We start from the raw sequence: 24,651 nt of genomic DNA, 5'->3' as shown, positions 1-24,651 counted from the left end.
CTAAATAGTTGATCTCAACCAACATACAACTGTTATCCTTTAGTCTAATGCTTACACTTTATTTTACTGAAAGGAATCTGTTGTATAATTCTGTTTCATGAGGAATGATCAATTGATGACCCATGGGCAAAAGCCGTGAAACTCCCTGCCCCCCAAAAGATGAACTTAACTAAGTGCTGAAAAAATAGTACAGTTTATTTATAAAACATGAATGCTTAATTTTGATCCCACAGAATACTGTGGATCTACCCAATAACTACCTGCTTCATATTCTGTTTAAAATTTAAAATTTGGGTACCTCTCTTCAACTAAATAATCCTTGAATGTATATACTGTATAGACAAAGACAGAAACTGTGTCCTTCTAGCACTGCAGTGTAAAATGTTACAGTGTAAAATGCACTTGGAACAAAGTTCCAGCTATAATGGTAGTTGAAGACAACCTAAAAAGAAAATCTAGTAACTGGCTCATGATAAATTGTTCCATAAGCAGGTGTCCAGGTTTCTCCAAGGGTGTTAAAGCAAGACTCCTTTCTGTTCCAAATCCAGAGAGATGCAAAAAGGCGGCATTTTAAAGCATCCATAAAGGGAAAAGAAGGGAAAGAGCCATTGATTTGTGCGTTGTAGTCCTATATCCTGCTTTTACTATAACTCTCGTGCAAAATGCTTCTGCCAGATAATAAAGAAAAGACTGGGATTCATAATTAAAATGTGAGGTTGCATGGCAGTTTTGATGTTGGGTGTTTCAAAAGATGAAGTGTATTACACCTATGCAGCCAGCGCAGCTGACAACTTTGAAAGTGTGAGAGAATTCCTAGCAAGACCTGATCAAAGGAAGGCCTACAAACACATTAGCCTTTTCTAAAAAAAAATTTTTAAAGAAATGATTCTTCACTACTACAAACACCAGCCAAAGATATTAAAACCTTTGCTAAAATTGTCGTTGGTATTTCTGCTCTCCAGATGAGTACTGAAACAGCGTTTAAAAGGCTGAAACTCATGTTCTCCATCAGTTGTTAAAAGTTACTGGTTCAAATATCACACAAGGAGAAAATCAAAGAACTGTATGTATTAAGTGTTTCTTCAAATTCTTCTTTCAACTGCAGCCCAATAATGTTGGTCTGGATGCCTCTCCAGATAGCACCCCCTCCAACTTTAGGAGACTTGATTACTTGAGTGGATTTTATCTTATTGTAATATTAGAGTTGTGTCTGTGATTGTATATCTGCTTGTGCAGTCCTCCATATCTGAAGTGAACATGCTGCTAGGGGACAATTTTAGAAATACTAGTAGGCCAACAACTTCACTGGTAAAATAGGTATGTTCTAGAAGGTAAATGATCCCCCAACCCCTAAACCAGTGGTTCCCAATAGGGAGTCTGCATAACGGGGCACAAGTCACATAACGAAAGCTACCACTGAGATAACATTTTCAAAAGTAGGGGGTCCATGGCTTGGCTTTTGAAAGACAGGGGGTCCGCAGTACTTAGCAAAATGGGAACCACTGCCCTAAATCTATTCAGGTCACAACCCACCCTCCAGTGCACATGAGTAGGAGAGATAGGGAATTTTCCAGCTGCTATAGCTAGAGAGGTACACCTGGCTCTTTTGTTGCCCACAATTAGATTTCAGGAGGTATTTGTAGTTTTGGCTCTTAGAGGTTTTTTTAATTGATTGTGTTGAAATCATTTCTGCAGTTTTAATGTATTTTATCTGACTGTGTTGTATTTTAGAAATAAACCACCAAGTTATCCATTCATGTCTAAGTTTGGCTCTAAATAAAAATCAATTTGAATGGTTGAGTGGCTTGAAGGGAATGCTCCAGTCCTTTCCATACCTTATTCCCCTACTTTCCCTGCCCCATTTACCACTTCTCATCCCCAGATGCTACCCCCTAGGCAAGATCACAGGGCAAGATGTGAAAAACCCTCCCCTGTCTTCTGTTCCTCCAAACAGCATCCAATCCCTGACAAGGAAAGAAACATTCACTGCTTGATTTCATGGCCTTTGGGGATGTGAAGGTCCCACAGGGATACATCTTGGCCCTCATGAAATTCAGCATGTACATGAAAGCCCTGCAAAAGGTTGTTCAGTCATTTGGAATGTGGTATCATCAATATGATGATACCCATCAATCTCTCCCCTCCTTTCCATTGCATTTCAAGGAGGCTGCAGAGTGCCTCAACTGCTAGCTGTGGAAGGAAGATCACTTATTTCCTCCAGGGTGCCCTGCAGTGGTAGATGACCCACCTCAACACTGTCCCAATATGTGAAGCAACTTTCATGTCCTCACAGAAACAAACAACAGAGAGACACTTACGCTGAAGAAAGCAGAAGCTCACAGTCAAGGACATCACTGCAACAGAGGCTAACCTTGATTATAATGACAGGTTTCTAGAAGTGGAAAGCAGGTTTTTCACCCTCACAGCTCTGTATTACACTGCAGCCCTTTAACCCACAGGAACTGAAGGAGAGCTCAATGAGAACAAAGCCTACTTGCACAACTTCTGCTGCAGGTTCAGTTTGTTTGTTAGGCTTAGAGATGGGAAGGCACAGGAAAAAATCACAGGAAGATTTGAAGTGAAACTTCTCCCACCATTTCTTCCAAATTTGTCCCCACTGGGGGACAATTGGGGGAGGGGGATTGGATTATGGAATATTTTCTTTTCAAATGATGAACAGTATGTTTAAGACAAGGTGTAACAGGAAGCCTTTTTGTCAGACTGTATTATAAGATCCAATATAGGATCATTACAATTCATATACACTGGAGACAAGCAAATCCTGAGTTGTACAATGAGAGTACAACTCTCAGTGTTTTGTAGTAAACTACAAAACAAGCTGCACACTTAGGGCTTGACGTTGGAAAGTGACTTTCAAATGTTGCAGAATACAGAGTTAGATCTGAATATGTGTACAGATGGATCCTGAATATCCACATAAGGATCAGATCATGCAGTTACACCCACTTCTTGCCCCTTTTAAAAAAATCATTCTGCATGAATACTCAAGTCTTACAGCCATTCTAAGACTTGCTAAAGTACTCCAGCCTGTTGTTGGAAGATTGTCACCCACTGACTTAAATTCATATTTTGCAGATACTGTAAAGATATCTAGATATAATTCATAGAATAATAGAATCACAGAATTGTAGAGTTGGAAGGTACCATGAGGGTCATCCAGTCCACCCCTGCAATGCAGGAATCTTTTGCCCAATGTTCCTCACACTGTTTTGTTATTCTGACCTGCGATTTCTTGCTTATTTTGTTAGATACAAAGCATTTAATCACAGCTTTGCTTTTCATCCTTAGGTTTATCATCTCTGAACATGCACTAGGTAATGGACCCAGCATGTCCTTTTTTCCATTACACATACTCCTAAAACCTTACTTAAATATAGCTACTGTATTCCACATGAATCTGGAAACAACTATTTTTCCTTTCAAAATATTAATGCATAAAGTTGTAATTCAAAAGGGCTGGACTGTAGGATAGCGTGAATTCCTGCTATTTTGTACTTATTAGCAGAATTTATTAACCTGCCTTCTCAAGAGCAACAAGTCAGGTAACAACAAACAAACAAAATACAAAACTGCAATCCATAAAAGCAATTTATTCAGAAGATAAAAATAAAATCAAGTAATTTAGGTGGCATTAAAAACTCAATACAACAGGCCTTTGCTTGACAAAGCATGACATAAACATATCTTAGGACAGAAGTCTACAACCAGGGTATCGTTACTGAGAAGGCCTTCTCACCAGTAGCCATGTACTGTATGTCACTTCAGAAGATAGGGCACACAGAGGACTTCTCACAAAGATCTAAATTGAAAGGAAGGCTCACGTAAATTTTAACTTATTAGGGAAATGCCTCAGTTTTAGCTGTAGTTGAGTGTATTTGGAAAGGAAGGTTCTGACTAAACATTAAGAAGAACTTTCTGGCAGTAAAAGCTGTTCAATAGTGGAAAGGGCTCCCCCAGGAAGTGGTAGACTCTCCTTCCTTAAGGGTTTTTAAATAGAGGTTGGATGGCCATCTGTCATGTATGCTTTAGTTGACATTCTTGCATTGCAGGGGTTTGGACTAGATGACCCTCAGATTCCCTTCCAACTCTTCAATTCTATGATTCTAGGAATATTTCACTAGAGATGGCCAAATACTAAAATTATAGGATCTGATCTACTGTCTCCAATGTTAGTTTCTCTCCACATATTCATTTGTTTATTTAAAGCAGTACTTAACTAGCTTCAAAACATTACTAAATTAGAATCTCTCAAAGCTAATCAGAGAACCACAAACATTTTCCTCTTGATTAAAAATACAATGTGATTTGAATACCACCAAATTAATGTATTAGTGATAAGTATAAGAGGCCTAAGTGTAATTCACAATGAAACACAATTTTTTCTAAATACATGTTTCTGAGTTTAATAGCTCAATCCTATTCATGAAGTTTACTTTTAATTCTAAGGTATTCAATGGGAAGTACTCCCAGGTACATTTGTATAAGCAGCTCAAATTAAGTCAGAAAAGGATACTTTTGTTTTTTAAAAAATAGAGTTCAGTTTTCAGAACTGTTTTACATAATGACATTTCTAAATACATGCACTTAAATAAGCTTAAAATAATAGAACTGACTATCCAAGTGGTCTATCAAACAGTAGCTTCTGCTGACACATCCCATGTGTAATCATCTAGCAGTGAAATGAAAGGATAATATTTAAGGTTCTTCAGTGTTCATGAAGTTATTTTTAGAACTGTGATTACAAAGGCATTGATAAAACCCTAGTATATGTTACACATTCCTCCTCTGTTTGTTTATTTTGAAACACAGAAACGAAGCATTGGCTGAAAGATGAAAGAGACCACTGAACATGGAGATTTCCTTCCTGTTTGCCACTGTTGTGTCAAATGTGCCTTGAAACTGTGAACAAAAGATTTACCATGCTACCAAATTTAGAATGGTGTTTAAACTGCTATAATCTACTGGCATACAGACATGGAAGTTGTGTACATGCAAGGGCTTCAGTAATCATTTCAATGGCAAGAGCACTGGTTACAAGCAGAAAGTTGCCTCCTCCACTATAACAAATGAGCAAGGCAGAATACATGACAGCAATATCACAGTACACCTGTGAAAGTCTGAATCAGAGAGGATAGAGCACTGTATCTATAAATTGGATAATTAAATGTCACTACATTGATTATGAGACACCACACTGAGATGTCTACACTAAAGCCCTCCAGATGCTATTGGACTCCAACTCCCATCATCCCTGACCTTTGGCCATTCTGGCAAGGGGTTATGGAAGTTGGCAGTCCAGTATCATCAGAGAAGAAAGCACAGGTTCCACAGCCTTGAACTATCCTATCCCTCCCTATAGGAAGAAGTTCTAAAAATAATAAACAAAAATATATTGGCTAAAATTGAACTCATATATATTCCTGTGTCTTCACCCAATCTTTCACTACTTTGTCACCCCCTTTCATCAGCCTATTCTAGCCAATTCCTCCCAAAGATGTACATACACAATCAGAAGAAGTACCAATCAAACCCACCACCAGGTCTCTTATATCCCATCTACTCCTGCTTCTTCGTCTTCCTACTATAACCATCACATCACACATTCAACTCTTACCCAATCCTTTGCCCAGCCTCTCCTACAACAAAGCTTAGTAAGTCAACTATTTGACATCACCCTCCAACATGAGAGAGGAAAGAAAAATGAGTGTGTGTGCGCACTATCCCACACTTTGCCCAATAGGCCACTGATTCCATAATCCCCTTTCTGCTATTGGCTTTGGCAATCCTGGCCTCTTGTCAGCATTTCCATCTACATACCACTCTAGAAATTTCCTTCATCAATCCCAACTATATGCTATCCTCTTTGGGATCCAGTGAGCAAGACATATTGTTAATACATAGTGAAAGACATACTATCTTTGCACTACCAGAAGAAAACTGGGCATGAATGTTCATAGCTGATGTCTACCCTAACATCTGGACATACCTACTGAGAATCAAGAAACATAGCAGTAGTTCAAAGCAATCAGCTGCTGTAAACTTAAGCTTTCTCAGGGAATTTTCTTTTTGTTTCAGTGTATTCCGCCAAAAGATGGAAACACTAAAACAGCTTGTTTCCCCCCATCTCTTTCCTCTGAAATGGCTGAACCATTACCCTGAAACTTTCCAAAACAAGTTTAGCCTGAGGCAAGAAGCTGGCACAGAACGCTTCTCAGACTGAATGTTTTACATTTGGCAAATTAAACTGAAAAGAGGGATATTATAGGAGGAAGAAATGTAACTCAATGAAAGAGAGCTAACTTTTCCTTGTGAGGGATTTCTCAACATAGAAGGAAGTCTTACACAATTAATTAAGTCATTGATGAACATTGGAGTCTCTTCAAAAGGATGCCAATGGTGAGGTTGTGCCCATGCTATAATTCTGAAAAAACAAAGCAATAAATGACTAGTCCAGCTTCCTGAATCTCAGTTTTCATTTTTAAAAAGTTTATACATATTATCACATTGTGCTTAAAAGAGACTCCCAATAGTTAGGGGGCAGGGCATCTATGACTGGGTAGAGCATCAATGTTCTAGCCCTTTAACGACTAGCAAAACCTAAATAAATTATTTTAACACCCTCACACCTCACAAATGTATGCAAAACTTGCTCAATGTGCTAAATTTATAAATGGTGACAGATCTCAACCTTATTTGGCAGGGAGCTGATTACCTGGGCATAGAACTTCTTTTTTTTTTTTTTTGTAGCATGGCTAAAAGATGGATATGCACGTGCTCCAATACGAGCCATAACTAATGCAAATTCCTCATTTCCAGCAATTCTCCCATGCAGAAGCTGTTATAAAGGGCAAGCCTGTTAGCTAGACTTGCATGAACATGGAATGATTAAGTAAAAATACATGCTAAAAGAGGTATTTGGACTGAAAAGGGAGGCATTAGAATCTTCCACACTTGTATTACTCTGAAAGAAAAGAGCCCCCATTTTTCTTGTCTATTCTTCTCTTTTGTTGTCCCCACTGTGAGAACAAGACGCTGGGTTAGGTGGTCCATTGGCCTGGTCCAGCAGGGCTCTTCAAGTTTGTTCAAGAGCAGTCAACAGCAGAAGCAATTTCAACCACAAGTATGTGCTCCACATTCATTCCAGAAGATGTGTATAAACCAACTTGTTGAAAAATGCTACTAGAGATAAGCATGGACAACTTATACACTCTTAGGGCCTATCGTCACTTGAAGCCTTGCCTGTCTCCACCAATACCTGCTGCCACTTGAGCCCCTGACAGAAGCAACACTGGTGTTGTAATGAGCCAGGACCCACTGAAGCACTGGCACCACAAGAGGGAAGGGAAGGTTGATGACTGCTCCACCCTCTTGTGCATTTATCCAGCAGCAGCACTGTAATGGACTATGAGTTACTAGGCAATCCTATGAGCAGGATGTTGGCACCATCAGCAGTGGCTTCACAAGGGCCCAAGTGGCAATGGGCACTGGAGGAGCCACTGGGGACTCTCAGGGCCCATTCAGGGCAGCCTGGCAATGCCTCCCAAAGCTCTGGAGCCAGACCTGCATAGATCCCACAAACATCATAGGTCTTTAGGGAGCAGAAAACTGAGTGATCTTAGTAACTGCCATGAATATATTGGGCAATTCACTGGAATGGCAATCTTGATCTTGCTTTTTCTGTGCTACGAATTTTTTACCCAGTCAAAGGGTAAACTCTCAGTTGAAGAAAATGAAAAAGAAGACAGTGCTCCTGGATAATCAGATAATTTCCTCACCTCTGTTCTCACTTTGGGATAACAGAGGCTAAAAACAATGAAGTTAATAGCACAGGTTGGCAGTTAGGAAGACCTCTTAATTCAATTGGCAGTCTCTGCTTCAACATAATCCCTAATCACGCTATCAAGACTTTAATACTGAAAATTCCACCATTATTGTGAAAGGTAGCAAATCACTACTCCATCAACAAATGACTGTTGAACAACCAGGATAAAAGGGGGAGGGGACCCATCCTTATGCAACTGAAATAAATCAAATATGCAGGCCTTATAGGTTTCTGCAAAGCTACCACCACTTCACAAATGCCCCAAGTGATGTTTGGTGGTGATTACATGATGTCTTGCTACAATAACTTGGTCCACAATAACTTGTGTCCTTATACACACAGATTTCCATCAGACCACAGTCCTGTTACAAAACTATGGTTTGTGCTCACCTTGCATACCAGGATCAAACTCAGGTTTGAAAAGCAAGAAAATGATTCAGACTGCCAATCTAGATATTAATGCCATACTATGGTTTGTCAAAATATTGAGAGGAAATTGCAGTGCTCAAGGGAAACAAGAGAAGTGTGAGCACAGAAATCACTCTTATAATAGCACCAATCCATGCTTTGACATTATGGGTGAACTAGCACAATATTCAGCTTAACATCTGCTGCCACTTGGGTTCTAACACTGCAGCAGCAGCTGCTAGTCTCCCCCCTCACTTGCAATCATTCTTACCAGAAGTGGTGTTGCAATGAACAACTTGAACTACTTTTGCCAGGTATTTTGCAAATCAAAATCACTAAGGAAACTAGGAGGAGGTAGCTAGTAAGTTAGGCTTGTGGGAAATGGGAGAAATCTCACTGTTTTTTGAGGACTGGCAAACTAGGCATCTTACCCCCAAAATTCATAACTGAATGGGTCTCAATTCCACACTGGTTGTACTTTTAAAAAGCACAACAGTTCTTTCACAGAACAAGGTATATCATATCCCAAACTAGTTGACAGTTTCTGGAACAAAATGGTTGGAAACTGATGGCTTAAAGCTTAGGATTGCTTTGAAATCGTGATTTTTCAAAAGAATTTTTGAACATTTTATTCCTGCGATATATTCCTACTTAACATTATAGTAAAGCAACATCCAAGCTGCAGATGTGCAGTAACTCTTCAATGAACTGACAGCTTCTTTTGTAAATTCAATAGACCCTTTAAAAGTTTTCTAAATTCCATACTTGTTAGAAGCATTGTGAATATGGAATTCAGTGTATTAAGTAGATGGGAAGAATTCTAAACTCAGACCCCTGGTGAGCTAGTCAAGAGACACAATGAAATGTCAAGGGTCCTGGGATTCTCAAGAGGAGGGAAACATCAAATCAGGAGTGGGAGGGATTAAGTGAGAAAACTTTTGCTTACGTGACAAAATAGAGGACTTAGAAATACTTGGAATTAAGATTTATTATGGTGGTTATACTAGTAAGGCAGAATATTAAGTGCTTTGTACAAACAGTAAGGCACCTTTTTCTTTAACATTGTCTTTGTAGCTTATACAAATGATTCTAGTCTAACTGCTACTGAAATACTATTTTATAGCTACTAAACAGTAATGCTCTTTAATGTAAGATGAGAAGCCATCATAACATTCCATACTATTCTCATACAGGTGAAAGCTGAAATCCACAAAGAGCACTTTTTAATGAAATTTGCTTAATCCTGCCTTAAGCCATTCAAGTACAAAAAATGCACTCTTGTAAGCTAAAAATACTGTATTAGCCCCAATATGGATGAGTTTACCAAACCTTACAGTACATACCCTAGGTGAGTAACTTCTGAAAGTTTAGAGAAAAAAAGGTGCTCAGTGGGAGATGAGTTTGTAAAAGGGAACCTATGAGCTGCCACTTATAGATACACATAGCTATATAACTAGGAAAAGAGAAAATTAAAATTGTATCCATGAACCTAATTTTTGAGTACTGTAGTATTAATGTAGGCAAACCTCTTTTATGTACTATTAATTCTGTTAAATCAACTTTTTCTTAATAAAATACATGAATCATATTAAAATGGCACTATGTAACTATGTAATTTGCTCACCTTAGGAGAAGCATACAATAGTACCTCTGGTTACGAACTTAATTCGTTCCGGAGGTCCGTTCTTAACCTGAAACTGTTCTTAACCTGAGGTACCACTTTAGCTAATGGGGCCTCCTGCTGCCGCCAGAGTGCGATTTCTGTTCTCATCCTGGGGCAAACTTCTTAACCCGAGGTGCTACTTCCGGGTTAGTGTAGCCTGTAACCTGAAGTGTTTGTAACCCGAGGTGTTTGTAACCCGAGGTACCACTGTATTTGAAAACAACAAGACTGGCTTTTAGGGAAGTAGTTTCTGCACTTCCTATGTTTAATGAGATAGTAAATCAGACTTATAGCCGGATCTGCTCCAAACCCATGTGCTAGGATGAGCGTTCAGTCTGCACAAGCATTTCAGCTTGCCAGATGGACCAACACCCACACCTCCGCCCATGTATGCTGTTCTGGGGGTTCTTCTGACATACACCCACACCAGCCAATTACAAGGGGCATGGGGGAAGAGTGGGAAAGAAAATACCGTTGCACAAGCAGAAGTTCTTGTGTAAGGCTTCTGCTGATGCTGCTCTTTAGATGAACCATACCCTCTGTGTGTATGACCTGAAGATTGACTCCAACTAAGAGGAAATATCATTCAGTTTTGCTTCAATTTACTCTTTTTAAGTACTACAATGGCCCAAATTAATCCCTGGTTCTGATAAATTAAAGACAGCCACGTACGTTTCTCTTTTACTTGCTTCCTACACAGCCAGTTACAAGCCAGACTTTTCTAAGAACCAGAGACTAGCCATTGCTTCTATATCCTGGAATCTGAGGTGTGTAACCTGATATCTGAAGCACCTGGGAAGGACATATTCAGCTTGCAGTCTCCATTTTGGAACGCAGTCGAAGCAGATCCCATGGCTACAACATCCAGCCTACTTTTGTAACATTCTGTCTGAAAAGGAGTTCTGGAAAACTCAAAGCTTGCCTCAATTTTGTAGCATTTTAGATGATCGTAATAAACAGATTGCTCAACAGTGGATTTCTTAGTTTTTAACCAAAGAATTACTTCAACATAACTTTTTTCAAAAATCATGGGAAACTATGGTTTTCATTTAAAATGATTCATTTTTCACCAACAGAAGTTCAATATAGCTGTTTATAAAGTACAGAAAATGCAAATACTACAATCACTATTTTATAACAATATGACATACTCTGAAACTAAATGTAGTTCTGAAAAACTATGATCCACACTGCAACACTCAGGCACAGTGTACCATAATACAGTGGTACCTTGGGTTAAGTACTTAATTCGTTCCGGAGGTCTGTACTTAACCTGAAACTGTTCTTAACCTGAAGCACCACTTTAGCTAATGGGGCCTCCTGCTGCTGCCACGCCGCCGGAGCATGATTTCTATTCTCATCCTGAAGCAAAGTTCTTAAACTGAAGCACTATTTCTGGGTTAGCAGAGTCTGTAACCTGAAGCGTATGTAACCTGAAGCGTATGTAACCTGAAGCGTATGTAACCCAAGGTACCACTGTACATTACTGCCTTACGTTTTTACAACTAGAACCAGTAGAAAAATAAATTAAAAGTTCTACATTGGTATCATTCCAAGAGTAGCAAACTCTACATTGGGAGCATATGTACCATACCACTACAAAGTGCACATTACCAACACAATGCTATCAGTTCAAAAAGGAGAAGCAATATTTACATTTAAGTTGTGATTTCAAGGCCATGGATTTCATCAGGCATTTGCTTACATCCCCACTGATATGAAATAAGGTTCATTTGAATCACACTGCTTCAATTTGAGCCCTTTAAAATAAGATATTCAATCCAAAACTGTGCATACAGCAATTTTCCAATTCCCTCTTAGAACAGTGGTTGTACATGCCAACAAGCCATCCCTAAAGCCTCTGATGCAATGCAAGCAACTGTCTTTGGAAAAACGGGTGACTGAATGCCAACCATTATTATTACTGCACGTGTATTCAGAAAGAAACAATGAAAACTATGTTTCAGGCTGTAGATGGAGCATTCTAGTACACTTGTACTTTACAAATTTAATGAAATGGTCACAGGCTAGCAGAAACATTTGTGGTATTATCTGTGCCTTTGAAAAATGTAATTAGAAAAAAATGACTATACAAAAACATTAGTACAGAGGAGGGTTTTTTTATTCTGTATTGATGTTTTTGTAAAGTAATTTGTCTCTAATTATATTCAAATCTGCTAGTTTCCAAAGGTACAGCTTTCATGGCAACCTATCAAGCCAAATAGAGAGACATTCATTATCTTAAGACATAAATATTACACACAGTGCAGTTTTACATCATGTTTCATTTACTACTACCTTTCTAAACTCATTATCAATACATGCCCAAATACAATAATGCCAATACAGGCTTGTATCCAAAACTGTCCATTCATAAGTAGAATGAACCAACCTGCACAACAGGACTTTGCTTTCTTCTCTTCCCCCATGCAATATTCCATGTGCACTCAAAATATTCTCCAGATGATTGGGGGAACCCTCCAAAGAAATTTGGGGAGCACACAGAGACCAACTTAAACAATGTTGGATTCCACCTGTAGTGCATGTTTGTCAAAGTTTTATTTTAATGAGAAAGCTGAGCCCTTAAAGCTTATAAACCCATCATTTTACCTGGTAAAAAGCCAAAACTGATTAGCATACCATCCAACCTTGATGCCATCTGAAGTTGTAATGCTTAAATTGCTTCATAATCCTCTTTATTTCTATTAAGCCTTCTTGTTTCTACGTAATACTGCCCTTTTGTTTTCTTTTGATTAAAGGAGCACTTAAAAGGTGCAGTTTTAATTCCACAGTTTAACAGCCTCTATACTGAATTATCAAAACAACCTATAACATACATTATTTAAGAATTATAGTACACCTCACTGTACAGACGTGTTTGAAACTTCTTATCCTAATCTAGTTGAGAAGGGATTCTAGACGAAGTTCTAGACGAAGATGTATAGAATAGTGAAACCAGGAGAGCATAAAGCTGGGTTCCTATACCACTTTTCCATTGCAGTCTGCCATTATTATATGCAGTTCTAACACAGAACCTAAGTCTGAACTGATTTACCAGTGATGTCTGCCATCAGTCATGGCACCAAGGGCCACTGGGAAACCACACTTGCTGCCTCTGAGGAAGACCACCAACTTGGCCCCATCCATTGACCAGTGGAGCAGCAGCTGCTCCCAAACTTGCTTTCCTCTTTCCTTCCCATTCCTTTCACAAAAACAACTCATGCTAAATATACAGGGAAAACAGAGTACAGTGGTATCTCTGGTTAAGAAGTGAATTCATTCCAGAGGTCTGTTCTTAACCTGAAACCATTCTTAACCTGAGATACCACGTTAACTAATGGGGCCTCCCGCTGCTTTTTTAATTCTGCTTTTTTTTATTAAAAAACAACAACACCCACCTGCATCCAACAGAAAATCTGTTCTGGAGGAGAGCCTTCACAACTGATTTTCAGGGCAGGGTACTAAAAGTTGAGAGGGAGGGGGGAATGGCAATCTGCTCCCTTCCTCTGTTATTGCGCACCTCCTGATGGATCAAAAGTCCTGAACTTGTGCAAGGGCACCAAGTGAATGCAGCCAATTTTACTTTTGCTTTTGTTCCTGAAGAACCCCCTCTACAATAAAAAAAAAAATCAGCTCTGAATATATCAGGAAATACCAACTTAAGGACAGGGGTGAGAGAGACAACAGCCATGATCAGACACAAGGGAAGAGAGGTCAGCAGACATTTACCAACAAAAGACTGCTATAGAAATATTGGTATGCCATGTGCATGATTCTCCTTGACTACAATATGCCACAGGAGCAAGGCAGATGGAGAAGAAGGGGTTACTGTCCTGGCAGTTATAGCAAGGTGGCAATTACAACAATATTGTTTTTAGGGCTATTCAAACCAATTAGGAATCTTATTCGGAGGGGGAGGGGGTGGAACTAACATTTTTTCAGAGAGCAGTCTTTCTAAAATGATATTTGAGCAATGGTAATCCAGCCAGTTTTAAAACAAAATTTAATATTAGGTAGTAAAACTGCAACTTTTAAAATAAAAATGAAGATTGGAAAAAGGGACCCCTTTTTTAAATAGGGAAATACAATTCTGCAGAGATGAGGCTGTTTATTAAGAATACATTCCACCTCTCCAGCCCTCTGAAGACAAACTGCAGAGCTGTGTGCAAAGCTAGACAATCTGGGCAGCCAGCCATAAAACATCACTTCTGTAGCACAGATACTGCTTTCACTCTCTTAAGCCCTCCACAGCTGTAAAATATAACAAGAGGGGCTCTGGTAACTAGCCTTTACTGTCTCAGACACTTTATGTTTCATGGGTCAAAGTTTGTGCATGGGTTGCATCTATTCTTAAAATAAAAAACCACACCCAAATGAACATTCAGGAGGAATGTTATTGAAGTAAATATATTTAAAAAATAAAAATCAAGCAATCACATGCTGACATGTGGCACAGTTCATAATAGGTTTCCACAGAGAGAGCAAGGGAAAAACAGGCTAGAATTATAGAAGGCTTAACGAGATTAAAGAAATAAGCGACCATTAAAAAAAATATCTCATAAAATACACATTGTTTTTTACTTGAGAATGAAGCTGTTTGTGTACTCTATATTTCTGAGTGGAAATATTTACAACTGATAAGTTTGCTTTAACTCACAATATGGGTCAACATCCAGAATATCATGCACCAACGCACAACTTTTAGCTTTGCTCTCCAGCAGCCCTCTGTACCCACCACAATGATCACAAGTTCTCTGGAGCAGAATCCCATGAGCAATGAGAAGATGCCACCAGAAATATTTTTTTTATGATCACCTTCTTCTGCATATGCACAACTGCTTTGTACACATAAATAGGAGCTCTCTCGATCTTAGCCAGTGCACGCATACTTTAAAGCAAGCTCCACAGCCAACAATGCAAGAGTCCTTCAATTTAGAATGTTTCTGAATGGGCTGCAGGATAGAAGGCAGCAGGTATGACTAATCTGTTTCCACAACTTGCTATATTTATCCTCTAAATACAAAGATTATGAACAATTGAAAGCCAGTTTTGTAATTAAATTTGTTATTGCCATAGCATATTGCAATTCAGTAAAATATATTGGGTCTTTAAATTCTTTTGACCTGGCTGATGTCTCTATAAAGCTACTGAAAACCTCTACCCATTATCACCAGAAGGTAACAGCTGATACAAAATTGGCTAGACTACATCATCACCGGGCACTTAAGAGGTTTCTTATCATTCATCTCTACTACTAAATGGCCTGATGAACTCCTTCCTGCAGCTTCAAGACCAGGGGAGAAATATTCCAAATATGACATTATCTTGTAATCTGAATTTTAAACGGGTTCTAAAAATAAACAATAAAACATCACAAGGCAAAAATAGCTTACAAGGTAAAGAATGAGAATCCTAGTCATACAACAAAGCAACAACCTTCTATAGTTCATAATAGATGGAAAAATTTAGCAGATTAATGAATGTGTATTGACGTACACATTTGAAATGATTTTGTCTGAAATATTGTAACAGATTTCAAAAAGCAAATAAATTAACATATATCCCTGTGTGAATAGAAACGGGGTGGGAGCTAAGCTTTAAGTCTGCAGTGTTCTCATAGGGACTTTCTCTAGCAATTCTTTCCATCTGAAAGCCTTCCTTTGCTGAAGTAGAAGTCTGCCCCACCCCTGACCTCCTCCTCCAGCTTGTTTTGGAAAGGAGCCAGATGACAGCATTGGGAAAAGTGCATATTTATCTCTACAAGACCAGCTGCATAGAACAACTAAATGTAATTTAAAGGTATTATCCATTCTCGCACACACAGCGGCTTTATTTTTATGCCATTAAGATTCTGAGTGCCAAAAAAATTTCATGTTGATGTTTTAGTAGGTATATCTCTAAAGGCTACATTTTTAGATTTATAAGTGTTCCAAAACTGGCAATCACTATGGCAACCATTTTGCTTATAAATAAAACCGAATTCCCTACACATGGAAATCTGTTTGCATTTTAAAATAGAAGTACAGAGAAACAGACTCAAAAATGTTTATTCTTTCCTAGATTGACTATTTTCACATACAAAAGGTTTTGTAATGCCTTCAAACAAGAGTTTGGGATACTATTTATTCTGATGATGGAGTGTTACACCTTGCTAAAATGTCTGACTAAAAGATGACAACAAAATCGCACACAACCTCTGTTGCTGGGCATATGATTCTTCTACAGTGATCATGTGATTTTTTAATGATATAATGAATATCAAAGGAATTTAATATTTAAAATAGTACAAAATGTTAAAATGTTTAATTACTATCCTAATATTGTGGCTGCCCAAGAGGGCTAATAACGATCACCAAAAGCATACATCTATTCCAACTTCAGGAATAAATCAAGAATCACAAAAGTAATTATAAAACCCCATTCCTTCTTAGCAACAGGGATAATACTACTGCTAGGTGAAAGTGATTAAAGGACCTCTTCCAAACAATACATGGGGTCTAGCCTTCAGGTGGTTAGTCTGGAAATTATTTTCAAAATGAAGATCCCTTTTGCTGTTACTGTAGAATATATGTTGAAGGAGCCTAATATGAGGGTCACCACCAGGAAATACTAGCTAGTGATCTTATTAGACAAGTGTCTAATATGTTGGTCAACATATGATAAGTATATGGCCCATTTCTTTGTCTTTCATCTCTCCCACTGTATATTAGCTTTCACTACCTATTCTAGAAGAATGTGATATGCATTTCCCAAAGACATGACCAACAGTCCAATCAGAAAAAGGATACACCATAGTTTCAGACTGATGGCTTAGGACACCTGCCCTTGATGAGCTAACACCCACAGAGCTGAAGAACAAACACCATTACCATTGTAACTAACGCCTTATCTCGATGGGGAGGGGTGTTATGTATTGAATACTGGCATACTATTTAGAAATACATAAGGTATTGAAGATTCAACAGTTAATCACACTGTGTAAGGACACAAAAATAAACCCCATGTGGATTAATATCGTGCTTTTCATCTGTAATCCTATACTCACTTCCCTTGTAGTAACCAATGTGACTGAAGTATAAAAGTAAACATGCAGAAGATTGCACTATTAAAGTGTTTTATGGCCTGCTTTGAAGAGCCTTGCTATATAAGACCAAAGGCCTATCTAGTCCAGCATCACATTTCCTAAATAACCAACCTATGAGAAGCACACAAGCAGGACATGAGGAAGACAGCCCTCTCCCACTGTTTCCCAACAATTAGTATTCAGGAGCAATCTGCCTCTAATCCTAGAGGTAGCATATAGCCATCATGACTAGCAGCCATTGATAGCCTTACCCTTTATAAATTCATCTAGTTCCCTTTTAAAGTCATCTAAGTTGGCCATCAGCAGATCTTGCGCAAGCAAATTCTATAGCTTTAACTATGCACTGTCTGAAGAAGTGCTACCTTTTGTCTATCCTCAATTTCCCACCATTCAACTTTATAGGATGACCCCCCCATACTTAATGAGGAAGATACTTCTCAGTCCAGTTTCTCCGCACCAGCCTCCAGATAATTTTGCTTGCTACCCTTTTTCCAGCTCTACAACATCCTTTTGAGAAGCAGCAACTAAATCCGTACCCAGAATGCCAAATGTGGTCACACCATATATTGTAAAGGCATGATCCCTTGCATGCAATCCGCTTTTTTCACAGCTGCCGCATGCTAGGTTATGGTTTTCCTTGCATTATTCACCATGAACTCAAGTTTCCATTCCTGTCATTTGCACATTTTCTCTTTCAGAATGCATGGATAGTGGAAAACATGTTGGGTTTTCCCACCTATGCACTGAAAGGGCTATCTTTATGAGTCCTAGTGCTCACTCAGCCCATTTCATTTTTGATCAGTGCAATAGTCAGTTTTACAATGGCAGCATCTCTGACAGGTTCACAGAATGCATCATAATTGCTTTGGTTACAGCATTAGTAGGAATCTCACTTTCATAATGTACCTTATTTACTAATCCATGCATGTCCCAGGTGACAAAAGTAGAAAGCATCACAACTTGCCACTACTAATGCTCTAGGACATCAAACGATCATCAGGTAAGTAAAAATTGCATTTAAAATTTATAACCAACTAACAAAAGTTTTAAAAAAGCAAGAGAAAAGGCACAAGTGGTTTTTTTAAAAAACAAAACAAAAAAAACAATAGTCTTTTCCACCTTTTCTACCAAAAGGTATCTGCGAAAGGTATTCAGAAAACTGAAAGTTACCAAATGCTTGCACAGAAAATTGATAATATCAGATAACAGGAAAATAACTGTATGAATAAAACATGCCTGTAGCTGTGAAGGGAATATTAAATATTTCTGATACACTGTTTGGTATCAGAGTTCACAGTTAGGTATCAGTAGCCAGAAAGGGTAGAAGGAAGAGGGTGTCAGATGATGACTGGAAATTCCAATAACCAGCTATGGGGGAAAGATTAAATCATAAGCTTTACCCATTGACAAACTGTTCAACTCTATCTGGATTATGAGGAAAATTAAATAATTACTAAATGTGTATCTTGACAGCCACACAAACCATAGAAAAACAAGTCAGAAGTGAGTCTCACTACGTAGAAATCATAACGATATATTATGGGCTCTTAAAAACATATATATAGTTTATTGCAGCTGTCTTCTTCTTCCTTATGTGTTCTTATGTCTGTATTGCTAAGCATTTATCTGCTGCATCTCAACAATTTACCCATAAAATTTGATGCATCCAATGAGTTTCACTAAAATAAGTGACAATTACTTGTTCTTATATATTCCAATTCAGCCAGGATTTTGGTTTCTCTCTCACCCACATTTCAATATCTCTAAGAATGAGTTGATATTATGTGCCAAAATTACAATGGAAATATTGGGTGGTCACCAATGTTAATCCTATTCAGAGTAGAATCATTGAAATTAATGAACACCACTACCTTATTTACAGAGTAGATAGGTCTACCCTGACTTAGAAAACAAAACAATGGGTTGTCCCTATTACATACAGAGTTTAAATGGAGAAAAACTCTCCAAAAGAGGACATTAAACTAAAATTAAAGACTGATCTTTATAAAGCAACTAACTAAAATATCTACCAAGGCATTCTGTATTAAGTGAGCCATAGATAACATTTTCTGTATTTTGAAAACATAGCAACCTTCTGTGCATGGACTACTGCACTTCCAAGTTTAGGCTTTGAAGCAAATGAAGCAGAGGGTTTTCCAAATACTTAAATAATAAAATTTGCACAGGCAGAATTTTGTACACACTGAAATCCTACTTTGACCCCGATACTTTAGTAACTGATGGTTTGCTCCATTAATCATTGCTACCATAAAAGGAAAAACTGGTGACACAAAAATATGCTGGAGTAAAATGCTATTTTACTCCAGCAAAGAACTTAATATAGACACAAAAGAAGCCTACATTCTAAAGAAACACTGAAAAAAAGATCCAGTCATCTTTTTAGACTTGACTGTAGGCAATCAAGGATGAAGTTCAAGTTTTCTCCAGTTGGTTACATTCAATCAGCTTTTCCATTCTAGCTACACTTAAACCAAGACAAATTGCCAAGGCTAATTATCACTATTTTCCAAACATTGCATCACATGGTAATGTGAGATGCTATCAACAGCATGCACACACTAAAATAATTTAAGATTAATTCTGTTCCATAATTTATTATCTTTTCCATATTTTCTCATGTGCATGATGTGGTATGGGATTTTTTTGCAGGGACAAGGAACTACATGCAAAATATGCCTGATAAATACTGAAGTTTTAAAACTGGCATCCAAGTCTATTTTAGTCTCTGAATATAATAGCTTATTATTAGAAAGCACTTCATAGATTTATTATTTTACAGACTACAGCACAATTTTTATTTTTATTTTAAAAAAACACTACAGAAAACAGCTCTGTTCTGTACTTATGGCACGGGGAGGCGCATGCACTGAACTACTTAAAAGGTCTTTTACGTTTTTAACTTTTCCTGTCTCCCAATTAAGAGAAGGGAATGGCCCTCCTCTTACCTTTGCTTCGTTTCCTTCTGGGGCTCTTTGGCAGCTTTCGACTCAGTCTCCTTGAAAAAGAACAAGTGAATATTTTGTCTGGCGTCTGGGAGTTTCACTAGCGTGCTCCTTTCTTTCTTTAATGCTTTTTCTTACAAAAAGTACCCGTATTTTTTCACGTTGAATACGAAAAAAATCTCACACGGCCAAGAAAGTCAGTTGTTGGATTTTTTTTTTTTAATATTTATGCCCGTTCCAATAAAAAAAAAACCCACCAAAAATAACCTGCCACAAAGGAGGAGGGAGGGGGTTGGGGAAACCAGACAAGAAATCAACAGTATCCAAGTAGAAGAGCTAAAAGCTCCAGTTTGATTCCAGCCCAGAGAAGTGCAGCAGATGCAGGTCCTTTTTTAAAATATCTTTTTTATTTCCAGTGAAGCAGAACTAGCAGTTTATGAGTCCCCAGCTAGAGTTTTGCACACGGAATTTTGTTCTAAAATTAAATGTACGTGGTTGCAGCAAAAATGAACTGTTGGGATGTGAGAGAGTGGAAAATGTTATGCTTTCTAATTGATCAGAACACAGCTTTTAAAAAATATGTGTTTGGGAGATTCTCAGTTTATATGGATGAGCATCTGAATATATTTTTTTCAAAAGTGCAAATTAAAATGGAGAAAATTGTACCCATCCAGAAGTGTATAAGGGGATAGCTTAGGAAAAACAAAAAGGAGCCACGGGGGATCCAGAAGAGTCTCACATCCAAACAAGAAGTACCCAGTACGGTCTCTCTAAAAAGGGAGGAGAGACGTGGAACACAAGCAGGAAAAGGATCTAGCAGTCTCTCTCAGGCAGATCCAAGGGGGAGAGCAATCCAGGCAGTGTCTCAGAAGGCAAGGATCCACAGATGCCAGCGAAATCCACCAGCTGTGCCTTTCATATGTGGATCCAAGGAAGGGAGGTCCAGCAGTCTCTCTGATAGACAGGGATCCTAAAAGGATCCAGGAGATAAGCTTCTTGCTGACGAGGGGGTCCACCAGTCTCTCTCATGGGGATCCACCCAGCTATGCCAAACATAGGTGGATCCAGAAAAGAAGGCGAAATCCAGTCTCTTTCTTTCTCACAGGGTCAGGATCCACGGATCCCAGGGCGATCCAGCCGTTGAGTTTCTCATAAGGAGGTCCGTCAGGCTCTCTCCCAGTGGGATCCACCCAATCAGTAGCAGGATCCAGCAGGCTCGCTCGCTCGCTCTCCTTCCCCTCCACAGGGACTCAAGAGAGAGAGAGGTTCTCGGGGGGGGGGAGAGATACGGGGGATTTGTGGAGGCAGCAGGAGCGGCTCCTCGGACGGAGCTTTCGCTCGGAGGGGAAGGGGGTTGGGCCGCTGGCGGGACAGGCGATGCCGCCGAGCTCAGTGATGCTGCCGGGCCGGCCCCCCGCTCCTCCTCGCAGCAGTAGCAGCAGCCGCCTGCACCACCACCGCCGCCGCCTCTGTCCTCCGCTTCAGGAGCAGAGCTGCTGCCACCGCAGCCATTTTGTTACTAACTGACAAGAGCCCCGCCAGGCAGGCAGCGCGAGACCACAACGGAGCGCGGGAGGGGGGGAGGGGGCAGGGAGACGCGAGAGTTACTCCCTCCTCCCCTCCCCAACCTCAAACAGGAAGTCTCGTCCGCCGCTCAAGTCACGTGGTGGTTGGGGGGGAACAGGCATAAAAGAAAGCTCTGAGACATGCAAATGAGGCGGGGAGGAGAGCCAATGGCGTGACGGCAGGAGTCCCGCAGCTCCGCCTTTCCCTCGCTCTCATCTCGTCCGCCTCAGAGCCGGAGCTGATGCCTTTCCCTGTTGCTCGCTGCGCACCCCCCCCCACCGCCTGCCTGCCTGCCTTTCTCCTCCGTCCATCTTGTGTGTTACCTAATCTGCACGGAGGGAGCTATCAGATACGTCCGCGTTGCAGGTGGAAAAAAAAAAGCACAGGCTTGGAATGAAAATGATGGGGAATTTTGCTGTGGTAATTTTGCACGGGAAAACATAGCAATAGGGTTGGTTTGTTTCTATCTATCTATATGCATAATACTCGACTAGCCTGCGCTTGAATTGCATCTGCTTCAGTATATTGCTGTTGTTATTTTTAGCTCTGCAGAAACCTGGCGCTGCTGTTTTCAAAGATTTTGAGGGGGGGGTTACAAGTCGGCTCCTCTGAATGAAAACGAATGAATTTGCTTAGTTTTTACACAAAATTCCGCCCCCACCCGAGCATCAAATTAAAGCTTAACATTGGTGCATTCAGACTGCCCTGCAAATGTCAGAGTTCTGGAGGATGCCACAGGACATGTGTCGTCTGTGTTTTTCTATGGAATTCCAACAGATCCTATCTGTACCCACCGACTGCATCATCATCTTCATAAAAAAGGAGCTTAAAGCATCCCTCGCAAATGTACATATTTTTAAATTACCACACAAGAGATCACATCTGTGCCCATGAACGGCAGCATAATATGGCATGTGCCCTTGACAGCTTTGCTGTGTGCAAAAACAGATCAATAATATTGCACTATGGCAGCAGTAATGTTCATGGTGCAGACTGTGAACATGGAGAGGTTCTGATTTGGTGGGAACTGTGGCAGGAACCTGAATAAAAAAAATCAAGCAGATTCATAGGAAACTGCCTTCAATCCATATTTTTGTACTATGGTGGCACTGTGAAGGGTTGCATCCATGCTTCTGTGCCATGGCAGCACCACAAAACAATGGCCATAGAGACAGATGTGATCTGTGATATGGCGGATTCGGAGGGGGGGCTGTGTTAAAAAACAACACCCATGCAAATTCAAAACCCAGAGCTATTGATGCAAAACAAACCAGCCCACAGTACACTTAGCTGAAGTTTCCAGACATGCAGACAAGCTTTTGTGATGTCAAAATAAAATATATGGGGCGGGGGAGATAATGACAGCATGCTCCCCAACATTCTGTTATCCTGCCTGACAGCCAACCAATTGCTTTGGTTGGTTTTTTTCATAGTCTGTTGTTTACAAGAGTTCCTATCCCTTACAGTTTAGTGGCTACTTAAATGTCCCCTCGCACCCCAATAGAAAGATCAGCCTGACACCAGACAAATCTAATTTCAAAACCTACCATTGCTGAGAAAGGAAACTAACTCCCATCTGAGATCCCAAGAGGGCTGCAAGAACAGCTAGTAAAACAAAAACAAACTGAGCTTGCCAATGCAGGATGTGCCAGTGCCAGACAGGCTGTGCATGTGTGTGCGCGCGCGTCCCCGCACACCAATACATCACTGTGAATTGCTTGGCATGTTTAGTAACAGTTGTAAAGAAGGGAGGGAAATGCACCTGCAATGGAATGCACCCTATGCTATGGATTCTGTATGACCCAGGCAAGCACGTAAGGAGAATTCTGTTGGAGATTTATTAGATCCAGTGTGTAAATCTAGCCTTGTGGAAGTGCATCAGATCATGCTGTGCCTCCCTGTTTTATAGAAATGCATGGATTTCTCAAGTTGCATCCATAGGTTCAAACTCCCAGCTGCTTTTGCATCAAGAACCTAAACTTGTGAAGTGGGATGTAAATTATTGCCAGAAGCCCTAGATCATGCCCTTTTGCTTCATATTAATTAATAAGCAACAAAGTCTCAATAACATAAATTTGGTTCCCTTTCTCACTTAACCCCTAAGTATGAACAAACAATCTTTTAAACACACAAGCGGTACACATAAAAATGGACACCTACATCAAAACAAGATGGTGACGCAAGGGCAAAAAAGAAAAATCTGCATTATTGAGTGTCCAGCTTTAAACGATAAAATCAGTATAAAATGGGCTAAAATGGTTGCTTGTTGCCTGCATCACTCCACCCCCAGGCTTCGGTTGGGCTTCATTTCTCACAAACATTCTAATAACTCACAGAAAGCTGCCAACTATGCAGCATCTGTGAAGGACCAAGTTGACTGAAAAGGATCTCGCAAAGGATTGACATGGGAGAACTCAGTTGCAGAGATACTCAGCAGGTAAGGAGGCTGAGAGCTGAGGATCCTAAAAGTAAAGTTGGTATATCAGTCAATTAACCAGGCAAATTGTCAATTTGATCGTAGTAAAATATTAAGTCATGTGGACGTTGGTGATAAGAGGTGGGGCCTTCTCAGTGGCAGCACCTCATCTGTGGAAAATATGGCTAGCCTCCACACTGTTAAGTTTTAGGTTGCAACCAATGACACATCTGTTTATGCAAGTTTCAGGTACAAATAAAGATTATGGTCTTACTGCTGATACTATGCTTCATGTCTTGCCTGTTATTTAGTTGCGTTGTTATAATAGATGGTTTTCATTATTATTGCTCTATTGTATTTTATCATTTTGTGCACCATTCTGTACTCTGTGAGAGGAAGAGCAGTGTATAAATAGAAATGTGGCTGCTTCACTTTTTCTTTGCATCACAGGAATATCTGATAGCAGTGACAGTCCCTCCTACTTCCTCAACACCCAACCACATATCATTTAGGAGTACACACCCTTTGCCCTGCAACTTTTTCCAGGGAGCTTTCAGCCCTACCTTCCCAATTAAAGTGCATGGCCAAACTTATCCTTTTGGCCAGGCTTTATAACTGCAAGCATCTGCGAATAGAAAACATGGGCTTCAGGAGGAAGCAGACAGCAAATCGCACAAGCAGTTCTCAGAGTAGCAGTGATCATGATGG

The 24,651-nt window shown here is 39.7% G+C and overlaps 1 protein-coding gene across 10 annotated transcripts in view; it reads right to left on the bottom strand.

Annotated features, from left to right (window-relative positions):
* Positions 1–23,125, bottom strand: part of TNRC6C (trinucleotide repeat containing adaptor 6C) — a 113,296-nt gene extending 90,171 nt beyond the window's left edge. For 7 of the 10 annotated variants that reach the window (XM_083597837.1, XM_083597845.1, XM_083597847.1 and 4 more), the window contains exon 1: positions 19,965–21,622. The gene's annotated coding sequence lies outside the window, so the exon portion shown is untranslated. Of the gene's footprint in view, positions 1–6,363; positions 6,443–19,964; positions 21,623–23,074 lie in introns of those variants that run through there. The other 3 variants (XM_083597844.1, XM_083597841.1, XM_083597842.1) reach the window with 3 other exon arrangements.
* Between the last annotated feature and the right edge of the window lie 1,526 nt (positions 23,126–24,651).

The sequence above is a fragment of the Podarcis filfolensis genome (assembly GCF_964270895.1).
Source record: "Podarcis filfolensis genome assembly, chromosome: 2".
NCBI lineage: Eukaryota > Metazoa > Chordata > Lepidosauria > Squamata > Lacertidae > Podarcis > Podarcis filfolensis.
This window is presented reverse-complemented; position numbering and strand designations above follow the sequence as displayed.